The following is a 19,219-nucleotide window of genomic DNA, read 5'->3' as shown; positions in this document are numbered from 1 at the left end:
AAAACTCCCCGAAGTGAGGTCTGTGTTTATAATCCACTTTTTTTGACTGCAACAATACTTTCCTGAAGTTATTACTGCAAACAAAAAGGATTCTTACTCTGTGTCTGACAAGTGTAAGAACTGTGAAATTGTGACCATTGATCTGTTGATGTTTTCCTTTCTTTCCGCCTGATGCTTCAGTCTGTCTTTATCTCGGAGAGTTTTGCAGATATAACCATGTTTTCCTCATTAACTGGAGAATATTTAACTCTTCCTTCTTACTTATAGAGTAACTCTTTAAGGTTTTAGTCTATAAAAATGCTATCAGGCTATTTATTGGTTTACCAAACACACAAAAATGTCCACCCTTGAGTAATATGATAGCTACCCACTAAAAGTATTTAAGGTTTTTCTATAAAGCAATACATCATTCTGATAACTCATCAGGCTATTGACACGTTTGGTTACAAAAGTCCCACATAAACCCCTCAAAGAAAATGCTAGTACTTGTTTTTTTTTTCCTCTTTTTTTTGTTTTTATGTTTCAAACACTGAAGATCTCCTAAAACCTTTGATTCACTGATGAAGTATTAAATTAAAACCCATTTCATTAAACTACTCACAGTTGACAAACGTCATGATCAACATAGCATTTTGTGTTTTTTCCATCACTACATGATAACTCTGCATTTGAAGCTAAATGGCAAATGGATCCATCACTGCTGACTCTGCTAAGCTAATAATAATACATGAAAAAGGCTGGTTGTTAGTTTAGTCTGGCACAACTCATCTCAGACCTCTGACTCCAATTATCACCTCACACTTTCTCATAGGCTGATGAGTGAGAATGCCGTGATGATAGCTCATAAATACAGACACTGTATCTACATCTTTGCAAGTGGAGGTGAAAGGTTTCTGGCTGAAATAATCCTTAATAAAATCTTTAACATACATACATTTCTAAAATATTTATGACTACTGAAGCGCCTTGAGGCGACTTTTGTTGTGATTTGGCGCTATATAAATAAAACTGAACTGAATTGAATACTGTATTAAAGTGTCATTAGGACATTTATGTAGCTTTCAGTGCAAGCTAAAATTATTTTGGATGATTGTACACGATAACCAAGGTAAGAGTACTCTTATAGTCCTGGGTCCTGATTTAGGGTTTTGAGTTCTTTTTGTAGTTTTATCTTTGTCTCTGTTAGCTACTTACTGTTTGATCTCTTGTACTTCATCCCTGGTTTTAGTTTCTTTGCCACTGATTAGTTTCACCTGTGCCTTGTTTCTCCAGCCATGTCTCACCCCCTGGTTAGTTCTTGATGTATGATATCCTTGTGTTGATGTTGTTCTTGGATCAACATAATGATGTTTCTCCAGGATCAGCATTGCATCTGACCATTCACATGGTTATGTCATAGCTTTGCGACATGAAAACCTCCCCAAAACCTGCCAATATCCACTCAGGAAAAAAAAGTCCCCAAAAGGGGATTGGTTAGAGTTAGGGTTGGGGTTCAGGATGTGGATACAAAAGGGAACAAAGATAAAACAAGATACAAGAACTAAAAACAATAAACTCAGAATACCAACGTTATACAGAACTCAAGACTAATACAAAACTTGAATGTAAACATTTCTTAAATTGTTAAATTCTTAAGTTTTGTGCCTGCTGGCTGACAACAGAATCCAGAGAGAGCCAGACTGAGAAAATCAAAAAGCCTATCAGTGTCCTTCACTGTTGTCACATGCAAATGACATCACATGACTTTTGGCCCGCCTTGCTATAATGACCCCAACCCCACTGAGGTAGTACTAAACTGTAATGGAAAATGAAAGAAACCAAGTAGAGTCCAGTTGAGTAGAGTCGAGTAGTAGTGGAAAAAGGGCATTTGTGTTTCTCAATCCTGAGTCCTGTGAGTTTGAGGGTTCTGTGGAGCATCTTAGCTCTTTTGTACAGAGACCTCGGATGTGGCTGGAGTCTGCTGGAGCACTCTTCCAGTTATGGGTTTCAGCTCCTAATGCTTCTGTTGCTACTGGAACCACTTTGGACTTTACTTTCCACATCTGCTCCAGTTGTTATTTCAGTCACTAGTAGTTCTGTTTTCTGGTGCTCCTAGACTCCTGCCTCTATGGACCTGGTGCTTAGGTTGTCAAGGGGGGCCCGGAGGCCTGTACTGAAACTGGACCCAAGTGCAGAACCGAGTGCATTGACGACAGGAAGTTTTAAACACTTTATTTAACTCAGTGACACATTTAACATAATTTCTTGACAAGGAGACGTGGCAACTAGAATATATACAACACACAACTAAGCTGGGTGAGGGGTGGGTCCAGGGGGAGATAACAAGGGACTGAGAAGAGAGGACAGAGAAGGGTTAGAAAGTTCCAAAGGATTCTCTCAGGTGACTATGTGTCTTAGCTGAAGGAGTGGCTTAGAGCAGGTTGAGTTGGAGTAGCTCTGGGTGAGCTACACCTTCTCCCCTCAGCTCTGGGTGAGCTGAACAGAGTGGATCCCTGATCTGGGTTCCAGAGATTCCCAAAAGGTGGCAGGAGTGCAGGCAGGTGTAAGCAGGAAGCTTTCCGGGGAAAATGGCTGGGAGTCCGAGAAAAAGGGCTGGCCTGAGGGATGAGCTGTGATGGGTCCTGAAAACTGCAGCACAAAAAAACAGGGTAAGTACGCGACCCTGAAACAGAAGCCAACATAGGTTAGTTGACAAACTGGCGGTGAGAAGGCGTCAACGTGGATCTTAAATCTCCAAAACTGATTGCTTCAGACCAGCTCCAGGGGGTTGCACAGGTGAGGGAATGGTAGCCCTGCCCATGGGTGAATACAGATGAACCTGGAACCCAGTAGAAAATTTTAGCATCTCACCCGGACTGTGACATAGGACATGATCTTGTGCTACCATGATCAGAGTCTCTGTACACATGAGTTTCCAATCCATTTACAGTATGAGTGTGTTCACATGAAAACGATCATATTGGCAGCGTATAATCATTTCAACAAATGAAGAGAAAATGTAAATTGTGCCAAAATGTAAAAACCATACTACACACTTAAAACAACCAATTGTAAAATAGCAGGATTTTACAGTGGACAGGAAAAGTGGTAAAATGATTGTGTGAATATGGCTTGTAGTGTAAATTGCTTTGAAAGCTCAGAAAGACTAGTACATGCCGTCTATGCAAAGCCTTTGCAAAGCCAGTAAGGAAATCTGGCACAAAAATATACAGACTATGTAAATTAATGGACAATTAAGGCACAGGCAGATCTATGATTACAAGTGTGCATTTTATTAAATTATTATTATATTTAGATGTACTGTTATGAGCAAGCAATAAAACAAATAAAATACAGAATTTGTACTGTTCTCTGTGTGTGTTGCATTCCCTGAGCATGAACATAGATACACAGTCAGCCAAACTTCTTTTCTATAGACAGGGATGTGAGCGCACTTGCTCCTTTAATTACTTAATTCCTAGAAATTATATCAAACTGACGTCATTGAAATTGAGTGAAACTAGAAAGACCAACAGACAAACAAACATCACTGCACTAACACAGGAGGAAATATCCTATATATAATCTAATACACAATATTTATACATTACAACATATTATATTATACAATTTAATATAACAATATATTATACAGTATTATATTATAATAATATAATCTTGTATACAATCTAATATTAACACTATGAAAAATAAGCAGCTCATAGATAAGCATATACAGCGAATAAATAGCCATTGAACATGTCACCAGTTTTCTAAGTAAATATATTTCTAAAGGTGCTACTGACATGAAGGTCTCACCAGATATCATTAAAAATCATCCAATCCACAGATGTCAGACTATAGACATCCATAAATTATGTTTGATAATGAGAAATAACACAGGAAAACAATTTGAACACATGAAGAATGGGAGGTGCAAAAAGGCATAAAAAGTCATGACACCAGCTAAATTCTATCAGTAATTAGAAAGCAATCCTCCTACTTGGTGCAAACTAACATCAGCTGGTTCAGTCCGAACTGATGGCCTGTAACAAGGTGTCTCATTACCAAGGTGCCACACAAGAAGCATCTCATGATGGGTAAAAGCAGCTCTCAAGATTGTCACAACATACTGATGGCTTTGGTTACAGAAGAATTTCTAAATTGCTGAAGGGTCCAGTGAGCATTGTTGGGATCATAATCCAGATGAGGAAAACACATAATTTTACCACAAACCAAACACGACCAGGGGATCCCTGCAAGGTTTCAGACAGAGGAAGAAAAGAATTACCAGAAGAGTTGTCCAAGAGCCAAGGAGCACTTGTGGAGAGCTGCAGGAAGACCTGGAATCAGCAGGTACAACTGCAAAGAAAAAAGAAAGTAAAACTCAACAGCCACACAAATAGCATGGCGTCAAACTATTTTAACATTGTGGACCACATACAGCTCACTTTTATCTTAAGTGGGCCGGACCAGTGAAACCCTTTCTGTCAGTGTAAAGAAGTTACATAGTCAACAGTTTTTCTACATGATGAGGAAAAAGCTTCTGTGACAAAGAAAAAAATCTGTCAGCATGAAAAAACCCAACAAAAACCCTGCAGAAATGAGGCTTTCTTGTCAGCACACGTTCAGGTCTGTGAGACTCATTTGGACACTCAGACACTGAGCCATGGCTATGTGCTACATGCAGACATGTCTGCATCTCTGCCTTTCAAAGACACTTTGTATATAGTTTATGTCATATTCAATACTCAACTATGAATTTAGAATAGCCCTTTATTTACATTGTATATGTACATATTTTTCAAGGACAGAGTTTTTATTCAAATTTATTTTTAGACATTTACTTGGGAGAACTTGTCCTCCACAATGAAAAGTGGCTGAAAATAAAAACGGGTATCACTTGATCCAGCTCCTAATTTTATAAATTCTGCACTCAGGTTTGCAGTCTCCAGTATCATTGAAATGCAGCCAGTTTACGTTTTCACTAATTTCTCCACTTTTTCCCACCACGCTCATCTCTCTGTGTACCTGGCCTGTACCAATACACCTGCTGTCTTTGGAACATCTGCCCCCTTTCCGACTTTCACATAATCGTATGATCCCAATCTGTCTTTGCATGTGATTACCTTCATGGTGCTCCCATCAAAATAAAGTCCCATCCCTGCCTGCATAGATCATGACCAGGACTGAAGATTCGGCTCCCACATACTGACGGGCCGTTATTAACTGACATGAAATTATCTCGCAGGCTGGATATAATTATATTGTGGACCGGACGTGGCCCGTGGCCCGTACGTCTAACACCCTTGGTTTAAAGTTTGCTCAATTAGACAGACCTGTGAAATAAACAGGGAAAGTATAGTCTGGTCAGATGAGACCAAAAGTAAACTCTTTGGATGCCTTAATACACACCATGGTTAGAGGTCACTGCATGTCACCCCATAAACACCATACCAACGGTGAAGTTTGGGGGTGGGAACATCACGGTGTGGGACTGTTTTTCAACATGTTGCACTGGCACGCTTCATATAATTGAAGGAAGGATGAATGGAAAATATAATGAAACATTCTTTAGCCACAAACTGCTGAATGTCAGATCAGTCTGTCAACAAAAGTCAGTTTTCTGTGCAGAGCTACCTGCAAGAGCATGGATCCCCTCGAGCATCAGCTTAATGTTTCATGTGAATTTGTAAACAATGACTTTGTAAGCGAATTGCAGTGAATAAAGTTATTTTAACTTTTTATGGCTTAAATCTGAAGCTGTAATGTTATGTTGGAATGCTGTGTGGTGATGGGATGGGCAATCTCAGCTGGGTTTCAGTTATGTAACTTTATTTATTTGGAGGAAAATATTATTTCAGTGTAAAGAGTAAATTACAATCAGAAGAGAGAGGCCACCTTTACATTAAATAAATCAATCAATAAAAATGTAACCATACAAGTCTTCCAGTAGTCTGACTTGTGCTTATAGATATACACATTAGGAAGACTGCATTTTTCTTTGAACTGCATAAATAACTTAAGTGTACTCCCACAGAACCAACATGAAAGCCATCCTCAATCACACAGGGGACAAGTGTGGTCATGCTTTATGCTGCTGAATTTCTTTGGGGTAGAATGGGATGCGCTGTGACTCAGAGTCTATATCACTCAGTTCATGTTATCCCCTAAACGTCAGTTCAATTGCACTGACATTTACTGGGTTCTGTGTTTTTCAGTCTTGCCTTGGGGGAGTGAAGGTGCAATTAACATGCATCTCCTTTTGCTGCCCAAGTGACCTTTTCTTGTGAAGTCCACTACAGAAGATGGTTGCATCTTGACATCTCTTCTGCATAAGGTACTTTTAAAAAGCCTAAAAAATAATATTGTATCAGTTTAGGTTTATTTATATAGTATATATAGAATATAGTGAGTACTTTCCTACAGTCAAGGCCACAAAGATGGAGACTATAGTGAAGTGAAGACATGTAGGTTGTTACAGTTGTCTGAGTTGGTCTCCAATAAATTCCTGCACTGTGGGGGTGAGCATTGTCATCTTGGAGGTTAGTTTGGTCCCAGACGTTGGTCATATGGGTTTGCCACTGGTTGCCGAATCTAGTCTTGACATCTCGCTGCATTAAGATTGCCTCAAATGATGGCAAGCCTTGTTTTTCCAGTGAGCTACATGCCTCCCCACACCATCACACTGCTTCCACCAAAAGCTGTTACCTCATCAGTGCAGCAATCAGAATTGCATTTTATCTTCTTGACCTTTGAACATAATGTTCCTCCATTTTCCGGTTCCAATGCAAATGTTTCCGACAATGAAGTGGACTCATAGTAAGGCCTCTTCTTAGCCCTACGAGACCGGAGATTGGCTTCTTGTGGCATCATCTTCTTGGGACACCTCCTTTACAGTCTGTCACTGACATTATATGGTACTTGACCTTCAATTTTATGATGTTACTAGGCCTCACTCGAAAAATCCTGCATCTTTGTTTTTCTGGAACACTAGCTTGAAGTTGTCTTAAAGAACAGGTTCTATGCAGATCAGTCAGATACGACATGTTTGGAGCAGACACCAGTTTACAGCTATAGCCGGGTCAATGCTCACAGTTGCTGTTCATTAGGGACCCATTAACAGCAGATAGCAGAACAGGATAGCCCTCTATTGTCATTGTACTTGTACAATGACAATGTAGGATATGTTATTCCTAACATGTAAGATATGTTAGGAATAAAATGAATAAATAAAGCTATTTTAATGAATTAGATATAGATAGATATATCTATATCCATCTCTATTTATCTATCAATTGTGCTCATAAAGAGTTGGCGCTCCATGTAATGAAGGTTAAAAGGCATCAGTTGAGTTGCAGAAGGATTTCCTAACACATCATAACTAGTTAAAGTCAGGGGGATATGTTTCTGGGCCACGGAAGTCTGAACAGAGTATCCTGGATGTAGATAATAAGTAGACTTGTTAGGCTGCAAATTGCTAGCTAATATTAATACAGCAAGGTTAGGGAGCGAGGTGTTTTTCTTTCTGTCTTTTTCCAGAAAAAGGAGCAGATGCAGACAAGGTCACAAGTGGATGAAGTGTGGGAGGAGATCCAGTTGAATGACGTTTCTCAGAAGAAGATAGCCATAATAATACTTGTTTTTCTTGTGGTATAAAACTGTATTGCCGGCTTACAGGGTCATCCTTTTTTGTGAAGCAGACCGCTGGTTCACATCGAGGTCCAGCGCGATGTAACTTGTAATTTCAACTGCTGAAATAAATTAAATCTTAGTCATTCTCCTTCCTTCCTTCCTTCCTTAAAAAAGAAAACAAACACTTACATATACTGTATATGGGAACGATGATCTGAACAATATCAAGTCTGGTAGATCAGATATAGTATTTGAAACATCCTGTCCTTCAAGGCACTGTGACAAGGAAAAACATTTTCTTATGGATGCTGAATGCTAATTTCAGTAAAATCTAACCTGTAGGTTTTGAAGTCTGGCCAACATTAGCATGCTAACAGACTAAAGTGCATTGCAAGTACTAGAAACTAGTTATGCTGTGATATTTGGATCAGATATTGATAACGGAGAGGGTGCATATGAAGTGACTATGAGCTAATCTAACGCAGTATTAAGGCTCTGCTAATGGTCAGCAATGTGGATAAATTTGACGGCAACTAGGTTTAACACTTTTTGCTTGCTGTTTCTCTTGGTTGTTGTAACTCGACTAATACGTTCATTTTACCAGTGTTTTTGTCACCCCAACTCTGTGTGTGAGCAGGTGAACACACAGTACAGCTGAGAGCAAAGAAATTAGAGAAGACAGCAGAAATGACAGTAAAGTCTGTCACTCAGACCCAAAATAAATTAATGAACATATTAGTGAACAGTGTTTATGCACTGGTACTCAGTACCCAAAGACAAATGACCTGTATCAGTATAAAGGCTGACACATCTGCTTTAGTGTATCCTTACTAGACACGTTCTTGTCATTCTGAACCGCTTTCACATTGAGTGCTTGCAGACTGTCTTAGGAAAACTACAAGTTTGCTTCTGCACAAAGACTTAGAATGTAAAAGAAAATAAATTTCTCCTAAGGCAATTTATTGAAGAAAAGTCATCAAAGATGAAAACACAGAAAATGCAGAGCCAGTGCATGAAATTTTAAGACAAGCCATATACATACGCAGAGGAAATAAGTTAAATGTACATTTCAAATATCTGCTAGTTATAAAGGTGGTGCTCATCTTTAGTTTCTCCTATAAATACATAGTTTAGGCCCAACTGGGATTTTACTCACAGTCCTGTTGAACTCCTTTTGTCCTCAGATCTCAGCAAATAACTCTGTGACTATGATGTAAACATAACTGACCAGAAAAATTCCCCAGGTGGTAAAAACCTTACACACACACATGCAGTTCACATCACAGCTGTGTTCTGAGGCATTTTAACTGAATATTCCTCTACTCTTTCACCCCCATCACAATTTAATGGGCCTTACCTTCACCATGTCAGATGACCTCCTGCTCCATGTGAACCTGCAGATCTCATTAGGGAAAGGCCTGCAGTGATGTGACAGTTACGCTCAGGATGCTGACTGATAATGATTGGCAGCGCTTTGAGTGTGTGTGTGTGTGTGTGTGTGTGTGTGTGTATGTGTGTGTGTGTGCACAGGCTGTTCACCACCCGATGTTCCTCATAATATATTAACCATGAGGCCCTGGTAGTGATAATCACCAATGCAGTCATGGAAAGTGAACTCACGAGTGCCTAATTCAGCAGTCGTGAGATATAAGGGAGCTGTTCTGCTCTCTGGCATGTTTTAGGTGTAGATGAAACAGAGGTGACCTGTCCTGCAGTGACCTGCTGTGCCTTGGGGAAAGGGCTATGAATTTCTATTATATTCACTACATCATGGACACAAAAAGAGTCAGTTGTCACTTTTGGACCAGGGCTTCTAGAGTCACTGTCCACCAGTGGAATGTGAGTCAGATAACATATAAAGTGCAAATGACCTTTCCAAACCCCAAGGTAGTCTGTGTTCATCTAGATCCAACAGCACAGTGTAGTGTTACATCGACTGGTATTCTGTCATAGGTTTTTTTCAGTTTTGTGGTTCATGATTTATTTTTGGTTTTATGGGGTGATTTACTCTCTAGGTCTATACTGCTGCTTCTGAATTTTGTTAGCTACTTCTAGTTCTTAGTAGTTTGATAACGTTAGTTCCCTTTCATCTCCAGTCTTTCCTAATTTCGTTTCTGTGTCTCTAGCGTGAAGTCAGTCTTGTACTGACTTCTGTTGTGAAATCATTTCACCCTGGTTCTTTTGATCCTCGGGCATCCAGAGACGGCACCGGAACTCAGTAGTCATTTCACAAAACCTTTATTCATCTTCATTCATTTTCAGTTAAGCATGCATCTTCAAGAAGGGGAGATGTGCAAGGCCGGTGTCCCTCTGCAAATCCTCCACCTCTTTGTTTGTTACAGCCAGCTTCATAAAACCCCCATGGTGTGCTGCAAACTCTGTGTCTGTGTGTGTATGCACGAGCACGTGAGTGCCTGTGTGTGCGCGTACCCGTATGTGTGAGTGCACGTGAGTGAGTGTGCATGTAGGTGTGGGTGCGTCGTAACAGTCAAAGCACTGTGTGTGTGTCTCTATGTCTGTGACTTCCTGCCGGTCATAAAAGTAATCCCCTCACCCAAGCTACACCAAATTCCTTTAGACCACATACAAAACAGAGTTAACAAATTGCAATCACTGAGACCCCCACCCAGGTATCCCCTGGGGAATTTCCACTCAACATTAACTTCTCTTTGTCTTACTTTCACAGTTCAAACTGGGGGAGGGTCTCCTAGAAATCTACTCCTAAGTTTATGACACACTCAGGCCTTTATTACATCCAGGGCAGTGTCAGTGTCCCTACAATAATTCTACATCCTATCTAACACATTCCTAAACTCTAAAATAAGCTACGCATATCTTCACTTCATACAGTGTTTGTGTCCCTTTCTGTCTTTGTGTTAAATCTGTGTCTGTTTCCACATTTTGTTACTTCCTGTCTTATTTTGCCAGTCCCTCGTCTTGTGTCCTTTCTCTTGAGTTTCACATCTCTTTGTTTTGTTAGTTAGATTCTCTTCACCTGTGCCTCATTTTCCCCAGCTGTGTCCTCTCTCCCTACTTAATTTGTGTGTGGGAATAAAGCTGTGTTTTTGAGCTTAGCTCCGTGTCTGAGTCCTGCATTTGGGTCCACACGCTGCCTGCCCCACAGTGTCACGATGACACAGCTAACTTCATTAGCCTTTCTGGGAAAACTACAACACCATAAGCAGGGAGTCATATGAGAGACGAGTAGTAATGAAAAATTTCCTCATGGTCCTCAGTAATTAAAGTTCTGGTTCTGTGCCACTGTAATATTACAGGAAGGAGTTCATAATCACTGGTTATATTGAGATGTGGGTACTTGACTCCAATATGGTGGTTATTCAATCCAATTAAAGATGCTTATCCAGTCCATGATTGCATGCCTTTAGACCACAGTTAGTGGAGTTGGGTTAACAGGAGATTCTAAAGTACCTTTTGAATGTGAATGGCTGTCTGTCTCTCTGTGTTATCCCTGTGACAGACTGGTGACCTAGGGTGTGCCCCGCATCTCACCCTATGGTAGCTAGGACAGACTCCAGCACCTTGTCACCCTGAACTGGATAAGCAGAAGAAATTGGATCGATTACAACAAATAAACTCTGTGCAGTTTCTCTTTTTGACTTTTCTGACTTGACTTGATTTTTCTTCTTTTGTTTCAGACTTGGCAGCATGATCGCTTGAAACTGGGCTTTTTAAGATGATCGGGGAATTGTCTTGCTTTTGCAGCCTGCCTCAGGTAATGATTCAAGAAACCACAGGTTTTGGCACTGTTGCGTTGGCTTCAGTTTTCAAACCTGGAGACTGCTGCTTGGTTTCACAGAGGGGCAACATCAAGACCAGAAGAAGAAAAAGCAGTTTTTTTCCTAAACTGTGTATCCCACAAGTGTGACGAGCTCACTCTTTTTTGAGTTTAATAATTAATGTGTGGAGCAGGAAATGTGCATAATGGTCCACTGTAAGAATAAAAATAATAAAAATGCAAAATTATTTTATGATTTTACACATATTTGAGTTTATATATTCAATTACTACTTACTAGACATAGACATACAAGAAGTAGAAGAGAAGCTGAAACACAACGGTGAAGGAGGGATAGATAGTGATGTGCTGGAATGTAAATGAGGTCAAATGTGATAAGATACTAGAAGTATCAATAGCAATAAAAACATAAATCATCATTCTGATTCATGTGTGTACACACTAATGTACACAAGTAGAAATCTGCACACATTCACACATATGTATACAGATTTTATATATTTAATAAAAAAGTAAACAGAAAAAATCCCATAAACTCACTTTGTAATTATGTATAACATTTTGTTATGGCATTTTGTGAGGTAATTTTGGTTCCTACCATTTACGGTATGGTGAGTGACGCACTCTATCATGTGCGTCGAGGCGACGACAAAGTAAAAAAGTTGAGTGCACACTGTCCTGCCTTGTTGGTGTTTATTATAGTCGATAACATTTAAGATAACTGCAGCCTGCTGTACACCCACAGCTCTTAGAGACCGGAGAATGCTACCACAACCAGAAACCAGGGTTACAGTTTTAAGAATGTAAAGAATCTTTTTTATTCCTCATATTGAGGAAATAATTATTATTCTTGAACTGATAACTTCTTTAACTGATCAGAAACTGCTTTAAAAAAAGAAGAAGCGAAATCAGAATGAAATGCACAGGATGACTGAACAGGCCAGTCACAATAGTAGCGGGCGCTGTCAAGGCGACATGTAGCTAACATTTCCAGAGTGCACATCAGGTTATGCCGTAATGTTTCAGAGGGGTTTGCATTTATTGCATATCTATGGCATGCATTTCACACAAAAGTATAAATCTGCTGTTTCTCTATGATAATGTTATGGGACTCCCTCTTTCATTGAAACAAACACACAGACACACACACACACATACACACACCTACACACACACACACACACACACACACACACACACACACACACACACACACACAGACTCTGACACTGAATAAGATAACTGGGCATAAATATAATAAAACTACACTTGTGGACCAGGGCTTCTGAGTCATCGTCCACTAGTGAAATGTGAGTCAGATAACCTATAAAGTGAATATGACCTCTCCAACCTCCAAGGTAGCCTGTGTCCATCCAGATCCACCAGCACAGTGTAGTGTTACATAGACCTTCATGGTTCTAAAAGTTCTAAACATAACTTATAAGCACACCAGATGGAATAAAATCTAATAAAATAAAATAAAAGAATAAAATCACTAGACCACACTACGTACTGTAGTATAAGTGCAAACCTGATTTTTGTCTGCCCTCTTCACCCTCATCCTGCTGCCCTTCCTTCACATTTGTACTGATCAGTCGTACATTTGCATGAATTTCATCATCAAAGTGCAGCTGTTGGCCACCTCAGCCAGGAAATGTGGTTGGCAACTTGTCCTCTACCTATAAATCAAAGAAACATTTTATCTTTTCCTTTTACCTTCAACAGTCCTCCAGTGCTGCAGGCTAATAATAAAATTGTGTCTAATAATACTGTCATGACATTTCCTCCTTATTCGAGTACAGATAATTTTGTGACTGTGCAAAAACAGAACTACAGCTCAGCAGATCCTCCAAGATCATCATGTACAGGTTTATTTGATTATTGTAGGCACATTATAAAAATGCATAATTTATTGTTGTAACTCTACACATCATGGGCATACAGGACCTCCAAGCTCTCAGAATGTGCACCTGTACCTTGACTGCTTATTTAATGATAGTGCTAATAACCTCTAATTGTATAACTTGTGTTTCCAAATTACAGGAAGGCTGGGACATCCAGTTCAGACCACACTACTTAATGAGATACACATTAGTCAAACATTTATTTATAAAACTGCTAGATTAGAATAATACACTGAGAAGATGGTTGAGGAGTGACCGTGATTTCCACACTTGGCAAGAGAAATGAGAAGGGAAGAGAAAGGAAGGAGGCCAGGCGGGGTTTGGAAAATGAGAACAATCAGGTGTGCATACATAGACAAGTGGTTCTGTATCTGCACTGCAACTGAAAATGATGCAGCATTCTGCATTTGACATCAGTTCCACTGGTTTGTGTTCAGCCATTGTAAGAGTTGATGGAGTGAGCCTGAACTGATTGATTCTGCCTAATTAAGTTGTTCTGACATAATATATATGATATATTTGTACATTGTAGTGTGGGGAATCATATAGTAAAACAGACTGAGGTAATACTGGGTTTAGTCTACACAGTGGTGCCCTGATAATTACCTTTCCTAAAAGATGTGGAACATCTGGATCAAAAGTTGGCCTCAAATTTAACAACTGATTACATTAATCACCCTTTATCACAACTGACACCTAACCAGGGTGCACCCTGACTCTTCTCCAAAGCCAGCTGGAATAGGCTCCAGCATCCCCCTGGAACTCTGGATAAGGGCATGAGATGAATGGATGGCTACTTTACCATAGATTGGACTACTTTAAAATACCCTGACCAAACCATTAGTCTGTCATATTCTGCATGTTGACAATCATTTATTCTTAAAACCAAAAAAAAAAAAAAATCATACAAACACAAGCCAACCTGCCTCAGACACTGTTACACGCGCGAGCATTGCCCTGACTGGGTACCAATGTGTTGCCAATATCCCACTGCCATCTAAATTATTTGAAAGATGCACCAATTTCCATGCATTTAGAATCCATTACAGGCTGAACTATGGCCTCCAATTTACTGGCGACATGCTATGCTGAGATAATTCTCTTGGGTACAGCTGGATAGGATCTGTGGCTACTCCTCTCCAAAAACATATCCGGCGGATCTATTATGTGTTTCCACATTGTGAACCCAAATGCAATGTACAATAACAGATGGGCGCTGAAAACTTACACAGATGTAGGAAAACAAAAGCTCATGCACAAACAAAGAAAGAAATCCAAAGGGAGAGCTAAAGCACTTCTTTAAAAAAAAGGCCCCAGTTTACCAGAAGCAAAAGCTAAACAGACCCCTACAATAAGTGACATGACTGTAACGGAGACGGACAAACACACATAAACTGAGAGAGACATGGACATAGTTGGCATGTAAAACATCAAACTCAAGAAAAAAAAACAAACCCCAGAGCACCATAACAGGCTACAAGCTCAAAATCACAAAGCTTCACGGTTGCTCATCCTCTGTGTTATTCATACTGAGATCTGGAGTTAGTTGGTGGGGGAGCTTGCCGAACATTGTGGTCCCATGACACCTTAGCATCATTTATATGAAGGAAACTAACACTGGCTGGGTGGCTGTAGCTCAGGTGGCAGAGCAGGTCAGCCACTAATCAGAAGGTCGGTGGTTCGATCCCAGGCTGCCTCCTGGCTGCATGCCAAATATCCTTGGGCAAGATACTAACCCCATGTTTGCCTGCTGGTGGTGGTCAGAGGGCCCAGTGGCACCAGTGTCCGGCAGCCTCGCCTCTGTCAGTGCGCCCCAGGGCAGCTGTGGCTACAATGTAGCTTGCCATTGCCAATAGGTGAATGACTGAATGTAGTGTAAAGCGCTTTGGGGTCCTTAGGGACTGAGTAAAGCGCTATACAAATGCAGGCCATTTAAAACAAAACACCCAGTGCATAAATACAAAGACTTGCATACAGTTCTTGTTTAGAAGTAGCAGCATGGAAAGGGCTAGCAAACAAGCACATGCTACTGTTAGCTTGAATCTGTGTTACTGATTGCAGATATTTCTTAAATCTTATGTGTTATTTGGCACTACAACAAAATACTCAGGTAAGATATCACAGCTTATTCCATATAATTCTATTTTTTGCCTCACTATAAAAGAAAATTAAAGACAAATTCACCCTTGGATGCTCCAACCTTGTGGCATGGACAGCATGTCAGCTGTCAGAGTCTAGCACCGTAAACAGAGAGTGCAACTATCTGCTTGTTTATTTAGTCAGTAGTTCTTGTATATTTCTTGGACACTGTTTATTGATTTTCACATTTAGAAGATAGACACATTGTGAAATACACAGAAGAAAATTATGAATAACTAAAAGATGACAGTAAAAGTTTAGTTTTGCTGATATACACAACATTAGGTTTCCATTAATATTTAATAAATATTAATTTATTTAATAAATATATTTAATTTAATAAATTATATGGACTAAAGCATCGGGCCACACTGCTTAATATTTGAATCCAGCTTTTTTTAGTTCCACTGCCACAGGTATATAAAATTCAGCACGTAGCCATGCAGTCTGCCTTTACACACATTTGTAAAAGAATAGGTCGTTTTAAGGAGCTTGCTGTATTCTGGTGTGGTATTATAATGATGGCAGCAAGTCAGTGTTTGAAATCTATTCTCTCCTAGATATTCCACAGTGGGTAAAAGTCACCAATGCTCTGACTCAATAACTGCACAGTTCCATATCTCCTCTAGCATTAGCATCAGTGGAAAAAAAGAAGTTAATTTTATGTTGTGTAGCTGACATTTTAATTTTCAGTCCACTCTAAAAAAATGTTATTTCTTGCAGCGTAAGCAAAAGTAAAATCTTCTGTTTGCGATTACCGGAGTCGATCAGCGTCACAGGTTGTTGGTTCAGATAAGTAGTTGTTCCTTCTGCAGGTGAGTTTTCATTGATTTCCACAGGTACACGTGCAGGTAAGGATACTTTACAAGGCATGTAAGAGTTTTAAAAATTCACTGGTATGAGCTCAGGTAAGTATTTGTGAGCAAGAATGGGACAATCAGGGTTTTTGAGGAGCCAGGCAGACAAGGATGAAGGTAGACAGGACAAGTATACACAAAGCATGGGTTAGCAAATAATAAGCAGGCAAGCAAGCAAATCATCAAAACTAGAAGAGACAAACATGTAGCTTAACAATCCAGCAACGAATGCAAAGGAGAACCAGGATTATGTACTGGTGGTGATTGTAGATGAACATCAGGTGTGGCAGTGGAATCTGGGGCAGCTACACCTACATCTGGATGGAGGTAAACAAAGATATTTCACTTACACCCATTCACTCACCCACTCATGGGGGAAAAGAAACATTAGGTCTATTTCCAGTTCCAAATACAATCATTTTTCCATTTCAGATATTGGATACTACTTTACAGTCTATTGCATGACCCAAGAAAATGAGGTAAAATTCCAACTGCAATTAAAGCAAATGAGTAAAAGAGCTGAAATGATGCCCGGTGTATATATAAATCATGGATAGAATTTTAGGCCTTATTGCTTTTTAGACTAAAACTAATTTGGCATATCTATCTTGCTACTTCATCACTGAGAAGTGATTTATCCGTTAAATTATAGTTAAATGATAAATAATGAAAATAGTCCCAGAGAGGCATACTTCTCTGGTGTTAATGTATTTTAATTTCAATTTATCAACTTTTAGAGAATGTTTCCTAAATATTTTGTGTCTCACCTTGTACTTTGGTATTTGCTATGACTGGAGCGCTCCAAAGTTAAACCCATAGCCATGGCATAACTTGAAAGTGTTCAGTCCTGAATATTTGATTTTTGTAAAATGGTTAGCTTTCCTCTCAGGGCAAACTTATATCCTGATAGATGTTAAACTCCAGCCTGGTGGCTGTTACGTCAACAAATAGGGTTAGCCTCTGTAATCAGCAGTCTGGTGGTTTGCAGTAACAACCTGACCTGGGATGGATTTAAATTCTTGGCCTGAACTGTTATTTCACTTTGCCCCTGGACTTTATGCAAAGAGGATTTTAGAGGCAAAGTAAATGAAAGGATAAAAATACAGATGCAGAGATACCTTGGAGAAATTCCAAAACAATTCCAACAGAATACCAAGAGACAAAGTGTTGGGGGGAGTCACAGATAAAGCACCTGTGAATGAAATATAGAAATAGATCTAATCATGTTGCCTCAGTTTTGTTTTGTTATCAGAGGACAAGCACAATAATATTTGATACATGTATACACAAAGCACTGAAAAGGTCATTTCTCAGTCAGTCCAGCATATAGCTAATCACCATTTGAACACAGTAACATACTTTGGGGAGTTTTTAGGGAGATGTCAAGTTTTAATATCCTCAAACATCCATGTTTTCTCCCCCCCTTCACAGATTTTAAACAAACACAGTGAGATACAAAAAATCAAAACTGTTGCTGTATTTATCTGATTTCTGTGCGGTGTAACCACTGAATGATCAGCAATGGTAAAGGACGATAAGGGAAAATCTGCAACACCCATGTTCAGATGTTATTTAGTGTCTTTTAGTATGTTAACACACTAAAATAAGGAGAAGCTCACAGAAAGGAAGCATTGTTGTAGCTTATGGCAAAGCTTTGGTCCTGATTTTGAAATGTCTTCTAAAAAAAGGGTACATAGATATAAATACTCATTCATTACTCATGAAAAAACAGCCTACAACATAAATAGAAAAATCTCAGAGCAGACTTATTCCATCACAACCAGCACAATGAAACAGTAGATAAGCCAAAAACTGCAATGGCTGGAGTGGCCAATTGATGCTGGCTCCAACAAGAGGATCAGTTCCTGTAATTAAAATATATAACTCAGTAGCATTAAAAACATGTTTACATCCAGGTACAAAAACAGTTTTGGTGTCTAGAGAAAATTTCCTCCTTCGTAACAGCTGCACAATAGGTGACTCTTTACAACTCATTCATTTAGATACTGTAATGGAAACCAATTAAAGTTTGGAGTGTGATCGGTTTATTGACGTGTGTTTGGACACAAGCAGCTGTAGCTGGAAGCAGTCCTGTAGATCTTATTGCTGCTCTTTCAAATCACTGAGCTGGACCCCTCAGTCAGGTTTCTGTTCATTAGGCCACCAAATGTGGATACAGAGAGTCGGAAAAAGCAAGTCACTTTCTGTGAAGCTAATTGGATGAAAATAATTGTGCTAGAACAGAAAAGGCAACACGCACACACCCAGTCAATATTTACCAAACGGCAGGGTTAGAGGGTAAACTGTAGTTATTCAAAATGAACTTTCATTTGGATATTAAACAGCAAATCAAACAACAACTTTTGTATGTGTTCTTTTATTCTGTCAGAATAAAATCGCACTAATTATATGATCAGCATTAAAAGCGGACTGCTGCTTTAGAGTTAACAATAATTTGGTCACTGACTAGTGAGGTCATCAGATAAGGTTGTCCACCTTTACTCTGGGAATATATTTTGGACTTCAAAGTTAGGTCAATTTTTCTGCATTCATGTGCTCATTCAAGCTGACTTGTCTGGCAAGCCAGAAGAGGACAATGAATACATGAAAGCTAAGCTATGAGAACCTTTCAAGGAGGAAGTACACATCCCCATTTTTGAGATTCAACCACACTAATAACGTTCAGTCAGAAATTCTAATTTTTGTCACCTATTTGTTTCAAGAAGCATTTCCTGTTTGGAAAATTTACGATCAATCATGTTTCCAGCAGCTAAATCAACTGTATTGTTTGTGTTTGGACTTAATGGCAGCCTTTCTTGTTCAGTCCTGTTGTATAGCAGATTGTTGCTGCTCCATTTTTAGTGACATGATGTTCCTGGAAGTTGCTTTGATGATTTTTCAGTCTGCCAATCCTACTGAATAAATCTAATGGAGGAAATCTTGAGTCTT

General features: G+C 39.4%; 2 long non-coding RNA genes across 2 annotated transcripts; one reads left to right on the top strand and one right to left on the bottom strand.

The window, feature by feature from the left end:
- Window positions 1-2,464: 2,464 nt before the first annotated feature.
- LOC112848340 (uncharacterized) lies at window positions 2,465-3,913 on the bottom strand. Its single transcript, XR_003222428.1, has 3 exons — window positions 3,799-3,913; window positions 2,755-2,818; window positions 2,465-2,662 (listed from the first exon to the last, which is right to left on the bottom strand). It is a non-coding gene; the product is annotated as an uncharacterized LOC112848340 (long non-coding RNA).
- A 62-nt stretch (window positions 3,914-3,975) lies between these two features.
- On the top strand, window positions 3,976-11,557 carry LOC109204395 (uncharacterized). The gene is made up of 3 exons (XR_002063903.2): window positions 3,976-4,335; window positions 6,201-6,319; window positions 11,271-11,557. It is a non-coding gene; the product is annotated as an uncharacterized LOC109204395 (long non-coding RNA).
- Window positions 11,558-19,219: the final 7,662 nt, after the last annotated feature.

Source organism: Oreochromis niloticus, linkage group LG12 (genome assembly GCF_001858045.2).
Source record: "Oreochromis niloticus isolate F11D_XX linkage group LG12, O_niloticus_UMD_NMBU, whole genome shotgun sequence".
NCBI classification, from domain to species: domain Eukaryota; kingdom Metazoa; phylum Chordata; class Actinopteri; order Cichliformes; family Cichlidae; genus Oreochromis; species Oreochromis niloticus.
The sequence above is the reverse complement of the archived record's forward strand: the minus strand, read 5'-3'. Positions and strand labels throughout refer to the sequence as shown.